The following is a 13,039-nucleotide window of genomic DNA, read 5'->3' on the forward strand; positions in this document are numbered from 1 at the left end:
GTGTGCTCCTGGGTTTCTCACTGGGCTTTTAACAGATCGGTCGTTGCTCGCGATAAAGTAAGGCTGCGAGACATCTCACTTCCGAGCCGACGCTCAGGAAGTGAGAGTCGACTAGCGCTGAAGTGGTTTGCCGCGCGCTTACCGTGTAAGCACTCAGGTATGCCGGAAAGTACTCATGCAAGGTTCAGAAAACTAAGCTTTATTTACTTTTACTTTGCGATGCACCTTCATACTGGCAAGCGTCGAGCGATGGCTTCTAACAACCGCAGGAAAGACTCTTTATGCTGGGCAGCCCGAGCGATCCGTGGTTTCTAACAAACGCAAGAGAGGTTCTTTGCAGCGCACGTGGCCGTTGAGTGCCACCACATCCATCACAGGTGAGACTCCAGCATCGGTGCAGTTACCCTGTACCCATCGCTGACGAGGTGGCGCTTCACTTTTTGACAATAACTTTCTTTTTTTTGCGTGTGAACGCCCGTGTTGGGGTCCACAAAGCTCACGCTGTGGTTGACTATGAGGTTGACTATCTCCCAATGCAGATTGAGGCATAGCGCCGTTAGCATCCACTAAATTTGGGATATATTGGTATGCGGCTAATTCGTCACTATGAATAATGGTCCCCGGTTGAACATTGGCTGTAATAATGGCACCTAGCGTCGCCGCCTTTCGTCGGTCGACCTTGAAAGTAGCTGCACCCCTCTGGTCATGTAGAACACGCCGAAGACCCATGGTCCACCATCTTTAACACCGACGTAATTTTGGCGGCTCGGCGGAAAGTTGTCGCCCGACATTAGGCGGCCTAGATTGAACTTTTGCTCGCCGCGAAGACGGCACTCGTCAATTTGTGCTATCTACCGAGTGGAGGTCGCACCAGCAGCTCGTCCCTCGCGAACTTACGGGGGTAGTTCTTTCAGTCGGTGATGGCGTGCTCCGATAAAGGAAACAAGTCGCCGGTCATCTCCTTCACCAGTCACATGTCTACACTTTGGCTCATGAAGTACGTGAGCCGAATCATTTGCCGCCTGGACAGGTGGTCGTTCTTACAGCCGAGGCGTCCGTGTTGCCGAAGTAACTTCCTTCGCCTCTCTGCCGGTGCAGTGCAGCGGTACCATGTAACTGCGAAAACTAATTTCGGCAGCTGTTGCACCGGAAGGCAGCCCTGCGTCCATTCTGATCGAGCCTTCCAATATAATGTGACCACTTCGCCTGCGCAGGTTGGTTGGTCCTGGTTGAACCCCTGGTGGTCGCAGGTGCCCCAGTACTCTGATGATGACGCCGGACTGGGCCTGGGGCTGGGGCGCGGTGGACGAGCAGCGCTTGAAACTAGAGAGAGCCGAAGCGATCGCACGAACTTTTCTTCCGCAGCCTAGTCACACAACTCTGTGCTCAGAAAACATAATTTGACCGCCACGCTGTCTCCGCAGACGACGGCTTTCGCCTAACTCTACACAGAGCCAGCGCACTGACGTTTTTGAAAGGAAAAAGTGACGCGGAACTCTATGTCGGTCATCTAGGTGAACGGTTCCAGACGGTTATGTTGACGCTTACTGCCGCTGGATGCGATAACACAGGCCGCTGCTGCCGCCACAATGTTCACGAGTTCAACTCGAGGGGGGTTTTGCGATGTACGAGTTTGGCATGAGTTCGCTTGTCAATCAAAACCATAGGTCACGCCCCGCGCGAGGCATGTAACTCTTGTGCGCACCCACCACGGTTGGGCCACGCCCAACTTATTTTTCGGCCACAGCGACGTGGTGCGGAACTGAGAGGCATTAACAATCTTGACCGGCGAAATAGAGCACGCATAACGCACTGTCATCGGTGATGTACTGAGCACCACTATAAAAAAAGCGTTGACTTTCGCTGGCTTATGCATATATCTTCTTGGGCTGTGATGGCCCCACAACACGGTTCATTGCCTGCGTTGTGGCGATGTAGCACACAGCAAATAATTATCGGCCCGTCACTGTAGCTGCTTGCAAGGCGTCGATGCGCCGTGGTGGACGACGATCCTGAGCAGTGCGTACTGTTTTCCAACTACAACGGATCGCAGCTGTCATTTCAGATGGCTGCTCTGTCATCGGTGATGTGTCGGAGCCGCAGTGTCGCAAACACGGTCAGCGGTCAGCGCAAACACGCCCAGTGCGATGGCATTTCTTCATCGCAAGCACGGCACACTAAACAATTAATTGCAACACCTTCCTGCGTTCGAAGTCTAATATCCTAACTGTACACAATTGAGAGCCCTCACCCGTCAAAATGCGATTGCTGTGCTGTCGTTACGATATCCATCTACAATCGCTTGTTAGCTCAGCCGCAGAGGCAATCGGAAAGCACATTGGAGTGAACAACACACTCAAATTCTGCGTACATGCGCACGGAGGCACCTTCACTTGGCAAGCGAGGACAAACGATCAATTGTGTCGCTGGATACCCCGCTCTTCTTCGCAATGCATCGCGGAGGCTTTGCGCACGCAAGTAAACTGGTGCATTTTCACTGTGCTGCGTCACTACGGACCCTACAATACCGCACAGCAATTTCGCAGCGACGGCCGTTGCCCCCGTCTAGAGTGGCTAGAGTGTCGTTTCAGTTGGTAAAGCGGAGGCCTTAATAGCCGCCTCAGTGAAAGCACCTGCGGTGAACAGCCACGCCGCAGCGCTGCGTTGTCATTCCCCTAATAGACAGAGAATGGACAGATCATTGTCATGACTGACATTATACGTCATCATCACATCGATTTTATCGAGAAAAGCACTGCAGCGCCCCTGGCGACTGCTCACCGTATGAACTCCCTCGTGCGTGCGACCCTCTAGAATGTATCCGCTTGTAAGCTGTCGCCTCACTGTCGCCACTCGCGGCAAAAAAGTGCAAAATTTAATACTTCACTCGATGTCCGTTTGTCATCACAAATTTACAGCATTCAAAACGAAAAACCGATACTTTAAGAAATAAAATGTTTGTTATTTTATTTACTGAATTTCAATGTATTTGATTGTGGGAAAGTGTAGGTCCAAGAATGCACCGCATGTGCCCTGATCGCAGTCTTTGCTGTAGCAGAGCCACGCATAATTTTTGCAGCGAAGCTGTATACCTCTCGTTGGTCGGTAAATTTCGTGGCGTAAACACAAAACGCCAAACGCCAGCTTAACAATTGTAGGCAAACGGCATATCTTTCTTTGCAATCAGGCATACAGCATCTATGTATGCTGTATGTATGTATATATATATATATATATATATATATATATATATATATATTGTGACACTCTTACGTGCGTTCGAGGTTTACGCTTTAAGAGAATGTTTGGCATCAAAGACGGGTGAAGAGAATGACGACGCGCGGCTGGCTAGCTGAATCTCGACAGGCACTCAGCTGATTAAGGCCGTCGCGACTAACTCTGCCTGGCTGGCTGTTAAATAAACGCCTTTCGCTGGCGTAACAATATATATATATATATATATATATATATATATATATATATATATATATATATATATGCTTAGTGACGCACCGCGCTTTCATATACCAAAAAGTATAAAAGGGGGACCCATCTAGCAACTCATTCAGTGCATTCGAAGACTGCCATTGGTATAGACCACAGAGATTCAAGACACCAGAAGAGCAGCGCGAATACAATGCTCGCCCAAGTGTGGTGTTTGATGCAGCTTCGCTGGAGATTCACGTTCGCAGGACGAGGTGGCCGCCATTTTTTTTGCACTACGTGGCCTAATCAAGAGCTGAAACAGCTCCGCTGTTAAAAATAAACTCGGTCGTAATATAGTTCCACTCAACGTGAAAGCTGGGGAACTGCGGAGCAGTGATACGCCAGTGTTTCCCTTGTGTTTATCTTGTTTTATCTTGTGTTTAGCAATCCATCATCCGTTTTGACACCTCTGCTAACGCACAGCTGGTGGGAAACCGCCACGCACATGGAGCCAAAGCCTTTGCTGATGATACAAACGATTTTACCCCTCTCCGTTAATTAATGCGCTTATTCCTTCATTGTTACTGTCTTTTAAGTCCGAATCATTTTAGTTTATTATGAACCACTTTTGACCAATTGTGCACTTGTTCTGAGCCTATATTCAGCCCTTTTTGACCGTTATCACGTGGTAGACGCCGACAGCACGGGCCCCTAACGTGCTTAACTTAAATATCCAAGGAGACCCTTTAGCACTTCTTATGAGTTGTGAAAGCGAAAGCATTAATGTCCAATTGAACGCCACTGAGCGGTCATTTGAGTTAAGCAGTCTTCACGGGCAAACTAGCGCGTTGGATTCATTGTCGATTGCATTTATATGGTCATGATAAAAAAAAGCGAACCCCTCAGTTTCTATCGGTATTCCTCTCGTTCATTCATAGCGAGGGTATCGAATCAGGCACCCTCGATCTGATTAGGCACCGTACGAAGGTTTATTAGCCACGTGCCTGCTGTTTTAGATTGACGTTTTACGTGACGTAATCAGGCAAAAAAAGGATGTTCCACATCCACCACGTGGCGGATGTGAATGAGACGGCAGTAGACGTAAAAAAGAAAAAAAAAATTACTTAAAAACTTTAGCCAGTTCCCTGCTTGTGCAACCTGATGAAACAGAGGAGCTCTGAAAGCGTGGGTGTATAGCGTAGTGGGTATGACGCTCGCCTGCGGACCGTGAGATGAGTAACCGGGTTCTAATCCCGCCTCGCCAAGACAGTTTATTTTTTTTATTCTCTTTCTCGCTCTTTCTTACTGTCTCTTTTGCTCACTGTTTCTTTCTCTCTCTCTCTCTCTCTTACTGAAAGACGGAATAACTTATCGCGATCGCAAGATTCTTTGTTTCATTAACAGAACTGTATGTTAAACGCGGTGAATGAGTTCATAAACAGTACAACTGATGCTAATTTTTCTTGTATTTTCGACGTTCCACCATGCCAGTTTTGCGCAGCGCAATAAAAACACTCGCCACCGCCGCCCTACGAACACTTATATCGAAAACAAATAATAAACCGCCACCTTTCTTCTCCTCGCTCGGTGGTATTTTTTGCTGCTATATCTAGCTCTCCTCTCCATGAATTATCCGGTTTCAAAAAAAATTATCTTTACTACTTTCACGTAGTGCAAATCCTTTATGGGCATCTTGTACATCGCAGTTTTATTTTTTATTTCCTATTTGTTCATACCTTGCTCTGGCGCTTCCAATGTATGCTTTTGTATTTCTCTGGCCTTTTGTACTCCTGGCTTATTTAGCAGTATTAACCCTACAGTTATCTAAAAAATATGCCAGAATCCATCGCACGATGAGCGTCGACGTTGAAGCAATGTCGTAATACGATGTTTTGCCAACACCAAAACGTGTATCACGGTCGCTGCGTATACACAACTGGGCTCCTATCTCGTGCTTCCCACTCCACATACTGGACCGTCCAGCAACCCCGCGAAGTGCGCGCGCGGCGCGCGTTCAATGATGCCGATCACCGGATAAACTTCAAAGCACATTTTTCGTCACTCATGGGCGGACCTAGTGAGACATACCCACTGACGCAAGTTACTTTCAAAGAGGTTGATTGAAGAGTTGCACAGACCAAGTGCCACATGCTCTGTGCTCCAAGTTTTAATCAAATAATAGTTTCATTGAACAGCGGCCCATAACAACTGCAGTCTAGCCCAGTGGCCCGAGTTTCTTTTTACAGCGGCGCTGTTAGATGCTCGCTAGGTTGGTCTCAGTTGTACTGCGCAGCATTGCCGAGCTGGGAGAGCGTGGGCTGGGAGAGAGTGAAAGCAGAGCATAGCAGGAGAGGAGGTGTAGGGAGAGAAAGAAAGAGAGACTGACAGATAGCGACAGAAATAAAGAAGTGAATAAAACAAAATGAACTTTCTTGGCGATGCGGCATTCGAGCCTGGGTACGCACGGTCCGAAGGCGAGCGTCATAACCACTGTGCTGTACACCCACGCTTGTAGACCACCCCTTTGTGGGAACCATATTGTTGCATTGTATCGACGACTGTAACACAACTTGCTAGTGAGGAGATAAAGAGAAAATGAGAGCGAGAGAGATAGAAAGAAAGAGAGACCCAAAGAGAGAGGAAGAAAGAGTGAGAAAGAAGGCGAGAAAGAGAGGGAAGAAAAAAGTAAAATAAACTGTCTTGGCGAGGCGGGCTTTGAACCCGGTTACTTATCTCACGGCCCGCAGGCGAACGTCATACCCACAACATTATACACCCGCGCTTGCAGGGCTCCTCTGTTTCATCAGGTTTCACAAGCGTGGAACTGGCTAAAGTGTTTAAGTTCTTTTTTTTCTTTTTTACGTCTACTGCCGTCTCATTCTAAGACATCACAGGGAAGGTAAAGGTGCTTTCATAGGTAATAAATCAAACATGACACAGCATAATGCAACCTGTCTTCCAAGGGGTCTGACGACGTTTAACGAGAGCAGATGGCTCCTGGAGAAAACGGCGGCGAGGGCTATATATCGAGCGGGGCCAGCTAGTACGCACACTTCTTTGTTCTTGTTCCTCTACTCCTGCACTGTCCCCACTACTACAGGTGACATTTCCCCCCTTCCTCGTAAAGAGCATCGGCTCTAAGCTCAGGAATTCGTGTGAGAAAGAAAACAAAAACAAAACGAAAACCAAAAAGAAAACATGTTAAAGGCAAATGCTCGCGCAAAGAACACAGTGAGAACTACAGCAGCGGTGAAGCATGAGATGCATAGTTATCTAGAAACAGAAAGGTGGCAGCATTAGCTGAGAATGGGAGCGTAAAAATCACGAACGCGCAACTTAGGGCTTCATGCGTACGACGTGAACTATGCCAGGGCTAGCTGGTTGTCTACGCCGTGTTTGCGCCGCACTGTCCGGAACGACTTCATAGTTCACGTCACTAATGCGGCGCAGAACTTTGTATGGACCAAAATACCGGCTGAGTAACTTTTCACAAACGCCACGGCGGCGAACAGGGGTCCATACCCACACTTGGTCTCTGTGACGGTAGCGCACTTGCCTGTGACGGATGATATGACGCCGTGAATCTGCGTCTTGCCGCTCAGCAATGTGTTGCCGCGCGAGCTGGCGAGGCACCTCAGCACGCTGAGCAAATTCCTCGGCGTCAGTAGTTAGGTGCTCGGCGTCTTGACACAGAAGCATAGCGTCCAGCATCATCTGTACTTTGCGGCCGTAAACCAGGTGAAATGGTGTGAAGCGCATTGTTTCCTGTACGGCGGTATTGTATGCGAACTTCACATGAGGCAGGATACGACCCTATGTTTTGTGCTGGACGTCGATGTACACAGAGATCTGCTGTGGTCTTGTTTATTCGCTCCGTAAGTCCATTGAACTGCGGATGGTACGCAGTCGTCTTTCGATGCCTGGTGTTGCTTAGTTGAAAAAGTTCGTCCATGAGCTGTGCTGTGAACGCGATTACTCTGTCTGTGATTACAGTGGATGGGGCACCCTGACGCAATTCAATGTGACATATGAAGAACTGCGCTACCTCAGAAGCCGTGGCTCGTGGAAGCGCTTCTGTGTTGGCATAGCGGGTTAAATAATCAGTGGCGACAATAACCCACTTATTCTGAACGTTGTTGGTTGACAGAAGAAAAGGCCCAAGAATGTCCAAGCCGACTTGGTCGAATAGCTTATCAGGTGGTTCGATGGGTTGCAATAACCCGGCGGGCTTCAGGGGTGGCGACGTTCGCCGCTGAAGGTAAAAGAGCTTTGCAAGCTCTGGGTTCATACATCCAGCACAGCTGGTTGTTCCTAAAAATGAGTCTGAGGTCTAAAAACCTAATCGAGTCTGCAACTGGCAGCTCATGGGTTAAGACAAATGGATGAAGACATTCTTCAGACAGCGATAAAGCATCACGGCAGCTAGTTTCGACAGTGTCGGCATCGGTATCTAAATGAACTAAAAAATCATCTACAAACCTAAAAACTTTTTCCACGAAAGACGGAAGGCGTTTCGAAAGCGCACGGCGGGAAGACATATCTACAAAAGGGCGGGGTTTGCATCGATTCATGCATAGCGCCCATGATGAGTGACATTTTGCTAGCCACTCACGGCTGTGCACTTTCCAAACTCCTTCTGTTTTTCGTGGAAAACGTTTTTTAGGTTTGTAGATGCTTTTTTGGTTCTTTGAGATACTGGTTCAGGGGCAAAACATTCAGACGCGTCTTCTATTTCATCGACAAACGCTATCGAAGTGCCGCGGAAGAGGTGTCGACGCTCGATCTTAGATCGGTCATAGAAACTTAGATCGGTCATAACGAAACTGTAGCACACTCCTGACCGCACAAGCACCTTGCGTCAGTACATGTGCTAAATTACTCTCTGCGACCACTTCAGCTTCGCGCATTCCACCTTATATCACTTCGACTAAAACACTTGCTCGTGGAGGAAGCGTAACACTTTCGGCGGAAACACGAGGCACGTCATCACGCTGTTTGTAGTCGTCTTCGTCGATTGCTTAGTCGGCTAAGAAGGTGACTACACCTCCCCGTACGTCAAAATCAGCGCCGCATTCTTTCAGAAAGTCAACTCCGAGAATGAAGTCGTGGGAGCATTCGCGGGAGCTTGCCACAAATGTCGATCCTCGAATCCTAATTCTTGTCATGCAGGGTCCCAGTGGAGCAATGACGTGACCACCAGCCGTTCGAATTTGCGAGTCATTCCAAGGTGTTATACCTTTATTTAAAACGTCGCCATCTTCCCGCTTATTATAGAATAATCCGCTCCGGTATCCCCTACAGCGCTAACCGCGTAACCGCCGACACAACCGGTATGTCGAGTGAAAGCCGGTTATTGCGCTCAGCAGCAGTTGATGTCGGATCGGTACCCTTCATTATTCTCGTCGATCGGAGGTCTACAGCGCGTCGACTGCCAGCGGCCTCGCCCCCAAAGGTCGCAGTAGTTAGTTTTCTAGGCGGGGACTTGGCGACCGTCCGCTCCAATACCGCTGGGGCAATGGTGAAATAGCCTTGCCCTTACAAAAAAAATTGTTGAAAAGTTGTTGAAACGTCGTTGGTCAATGTCAACAAATAGCATTGAAATCACATTGAGGCTTTGTTGAAGCATTATTGAGAAAATTGTTGACAGGTGTTGAAAATTGGCCCGCGACATTTTGTTGAAACATCATTGGGTCGTTTCAATTTGAGAAGTCATTGATGGATTGTTGAAACCATGTTGAATTCCAATGTTGAAAGCCCATTGAAGAACTGTTGAAGATGTGTTGAATGTCAATATTGAAAACCTGTTGAGACATTGTTGAAAATGTTGAATGCCAATATTGAAACCCCATTGACATAATGTTGGAACTGTGTTGAATGTCAATGTTGAAACCCCATTGAAATATTATTGGAGCAGTATTGAACATCAATATTGAAACCCCATTGAGATATTATTGAAGCATTGTTGAACCTCAATATTGAAACACTATTGAAGTATTATTGGATGAGCATTAAATGTCAATATTGCTTGATGGAGTCAAATGGTGCTACATATCAGAAACAGGACACAAGAGGAAGAACACAGGCAACACACACGTTAGGTGCCAAACGTGTGCTCTGTGTTCTTCCTCTTGTGTCCTGTTTCTGATGCACTAGGCCTTTTGCCTCCATTATATTATACCAACAAGCCCAACGTGCAATGTTAGTCAATAGTGCAACACCATTTAAATATTATTGGAGCAGTGTTGAACGTCACTATTGAAATCACTTGAGAGCCCACTGAAATATGCTGTTTCGTGAGTAGTGTTGAAAAGTGCACTAGACTTTTCTTTAATTACCGCTGAGCTACGTTGAGTCTCATAGCATTACCATTGATGCCATATTGATGTGGCCCTGCATACTATTGCACCGGGGCAAACTAAAATGCAGGCACTTCTGTATTGCAGACCTGGTTGACCCAGTGATCAAAACCACTTTTAGATATAGCCTGTAATAAAACATATTATAGAGCTGCTAGCAGAACCATTATGCCAGTTTTTGAATTCCCTTAACACACAAAATCAATACTCCTTCAAGAAATCAACAGCTCAAAATTGATGTGGACAAAAAGCATTTTTTTCTAGATGAATTGTTTATTGAAGCCAAACATTTGTTAACTGTACAGCCAATGGTGCCTGAAGATCAAAAAATTCCTAACGCAATCTACAAACTGCCAGCAGCTTGATACAATAACGAAATTGAATATTGAGAGATGTAAAGTTTGCGTGGCCCTAAAGTAAAACATTTCTCAAAATTGAAATAAATAGAAAATAAATGTTATACAAGCATTACAGTAAATACAATGTAAAATGTACTTGTTTTCTCTTTGGTAGCCATTAACTTAATAATCATGGCACAATTTGCATGAGCCCACTGAGACTCTTATTTATTGGTGAAATGGTGTGTGCCCATTTTACAAAACGTTATCTACCTCTGAAACGACATGGTAATTACAATAAGTTGTGCCATGGCAGCAGTTTATTGTGCTGCATTGCTTGTGGCACGATCCAGTTGCATTTTCTGCCATAATTACTAGGTTCCTAGGCAGGTCATTACATACCAAGCGATTTATTCACTTTGACTACTTTAGATTTTTATCTGGTAGACAGTGGCCATTAGTTACCTGCTGGAAGACTTAAATGGAACAGGCATGAGGAAATTTTTTTTTAATTTTTGAGTGCCGCAAAACAAGTTAATGAAAGAATTTGCAGGAAATCAGATTTCATGCGTACATGAAAGAAAGCACATCGCTGCCTCGCCCGAGAACTGTTGTAGCACTCTGAATTTAAGCACACTTTTGCCACTTAATTCTTACTGTTTTCAAATAGCAAAATAAACCATTACTACAAACATATGTTAATATGTAGTTTTTCTTAAAGAGAACCACTGACAATAAATAGCACAGATTCCACTTTCTGGTATACGTACGAAACCTAATTTTCTGTAATCACTGTGCCTACTTTTACTTTATCAAACAAACTTGAAATGGTGTGCCGTCATGGAACAGTCTTGGTATGAAATGACCCGAGATACCTATGAAATAAAATACTCAAGAAACACTATCTTTTGTAGAAATATATTAAAAATTTACGTAAAAATGTACTAAAATACAAAGCGCAACACTTGTGCAATTAATTATTAATCACAACACAGTACTTGTGTCTGAACCATCCAACCTGGGCTTTTCAGGTGATTAGAAACATCATAATAATAAAAAATGTTGAGGGCTGCAAGTGCACAACACTTGAACTGTCCACAGACTTGAGCTCTTCTGGACACTTCAGGTCCCTTGCGAGAAGTGAGGCCAGAGTGTTCTTAATGTAGGCCATGTTTGTCCCAGGAAACTTGTGACAGGTAAAGCCTGTAAAAAAAGGAAAAACAGCATGAGGTTTAAGATCAATGTTCCACATGCAAAAGTGCAACATACAGTACGCCCTGTTATAATGAAACTATTTAATTTGTTTTGTTTATTCAAAGTTTTCACGAGTTGAATTCTAGAGAATGACCAGCTTTTAAAGTGGAGTGGCGCCGGAGGACTCCACTTAGTACAATATGCAGAAGGCAAACACGAAAAGCCCACTGTGGCAGAATAACTTCATGAATATCCTTGGTGTGAAAAATGTGAACGTTGCCTGCTTAGGAACAAAATGGTGGAAAAAAGACTTCATACTGTTGGTGAAAAAACTTAAACATAGACTACTGGCAACTAAAATTAGTTCTCTCAACAATCATAATCAAAATGTGCAGCCCTTTATTGCACTTTTCCTTGCAGGAGTTGCTCCAAATACGGTTATGCGGCCAGAATTGAGTATGGTATATCTGAATTTGTTTTACGAGCTCATATGCTACTGAAGTGCACTTCTCGCATCGTGATGGCCATTCTTGTACCTCTCTACTTAAAACAAAATACTGCTTATAATGAGGATTTACTGCAGTTGCACGCCAACCTGGTTACACTAACACAAATAAATGCGAAGAAGAAATACGAAATGCTCAGTCTTACAAGAGAAATATGCAAGTGGACTGGCTCTGCTAATCCTTTGAGGGTCACTGCCGTGCATGTAGAGTGGCGGAAACAAAACGTGTGGTCACGACCATAACTATGAGGCGGCGAAAGAACATATAAATAAGCATACCTTTTAAGAATGAAGTGTCCTCAAGCATCACATTACAGATTCTGTAACCTTCTGCGGCTTCTACAAAAATCCTGATTGTGCTGTTGCCCCTTGGCTTGTTCCAAAACTGATCTTTCTCTTTACTCTATGGTGCCCATCACTGCAGTAGTTTGGGAGTATTCACCTAGTTTAATGTTTTGTGAGTGTCATTACATTTAAAAAATGTGATTATGCTAGTTTGCCCTGCATGCTACAATAAACATGATGTAAAACAGCGGACACGAAGAAACCGTTGTCACTTTGTGACCTAAAAAATTATTTCCCCATTTTTTTTCTCGAAAGGTCATTCTGAAGAACAATCCAGAATAAAAATATAACGCTTAAATTGGGGGACGTATTTCCAGAAAATATGTGATCCTCAAAGGGTTAAACATGAACACCTACAAAGCTCATTCAATCTTTGATAAATCTAAACCCATAGTACTTGAGCACTGGTTTATAATAATGCTGAAAACAGGCAAGTGCGTCTTTGAAGTAAGAAAGCAGGAGACACTTCCAACAATTTCAGAGTGGGAGCTGTGGACATGCCTCATGTTCTGTAAGAAGCTTTATATAGTAGCTGCCAAGGGCCTATTGAGTACTGATCATTTTATGGGAACGTGAGGAAAAGTCAACTAAATACCTTTGTTTTTTCCACATCCTAGAATACAATGTGATAAATTGGATCTTAATAGGTTGAGTGCCTAGAATGAGTGGACATTGCTAAACATAGCAATGTTGACAACGAAGTTGGCAACTGTTCCTATTGTTGCTTTGATCGAAACAACCAAACAATTATGCCCCGTAACTTAAGCTCCCTCTGTTGAAAGGCTACTCTCTGCCACCACATGGACCTCCTTCAAGACAGGAGCAACTTTAATTCAATGTGGTCTGTTGAAATAGGTGAAACCACTATGTTTTGC

At 45.1% G+C, this 13,039-nt stretch overlaps 1 protein-coding gene across 1 annotated transcript in view; it reads left to right on the forward strand.

The window, feature by feature from the left end:
• The window catches only part of LOC119464796 (luciferin 4-monooxygenase-like), an 89,569-nt gene that overhangs the window by 13,796 nt on the left and 62,734 nt on the right, over nucleotides 1-13,039 (forward strand). The gene's annotated exons all lie outside the window — the stretch shown is intronic.

Source organism: Dermacentor silvarum, chromosome 9 (assembly GCF_013339745.2).
Source record: "Dermacentor silvarum isolate Dsil-2018 chromosome 9, BIME_Dsil_1.4, whole genome shotgun sequence".
Classification (NCBI taxonomy): domain Eukaryota; kingdom Metazoa; phylum Arthropoda; class Arachnida; order Ixodida; family Ixodidae; genus Dermacentor; species Dermacentor silvarum.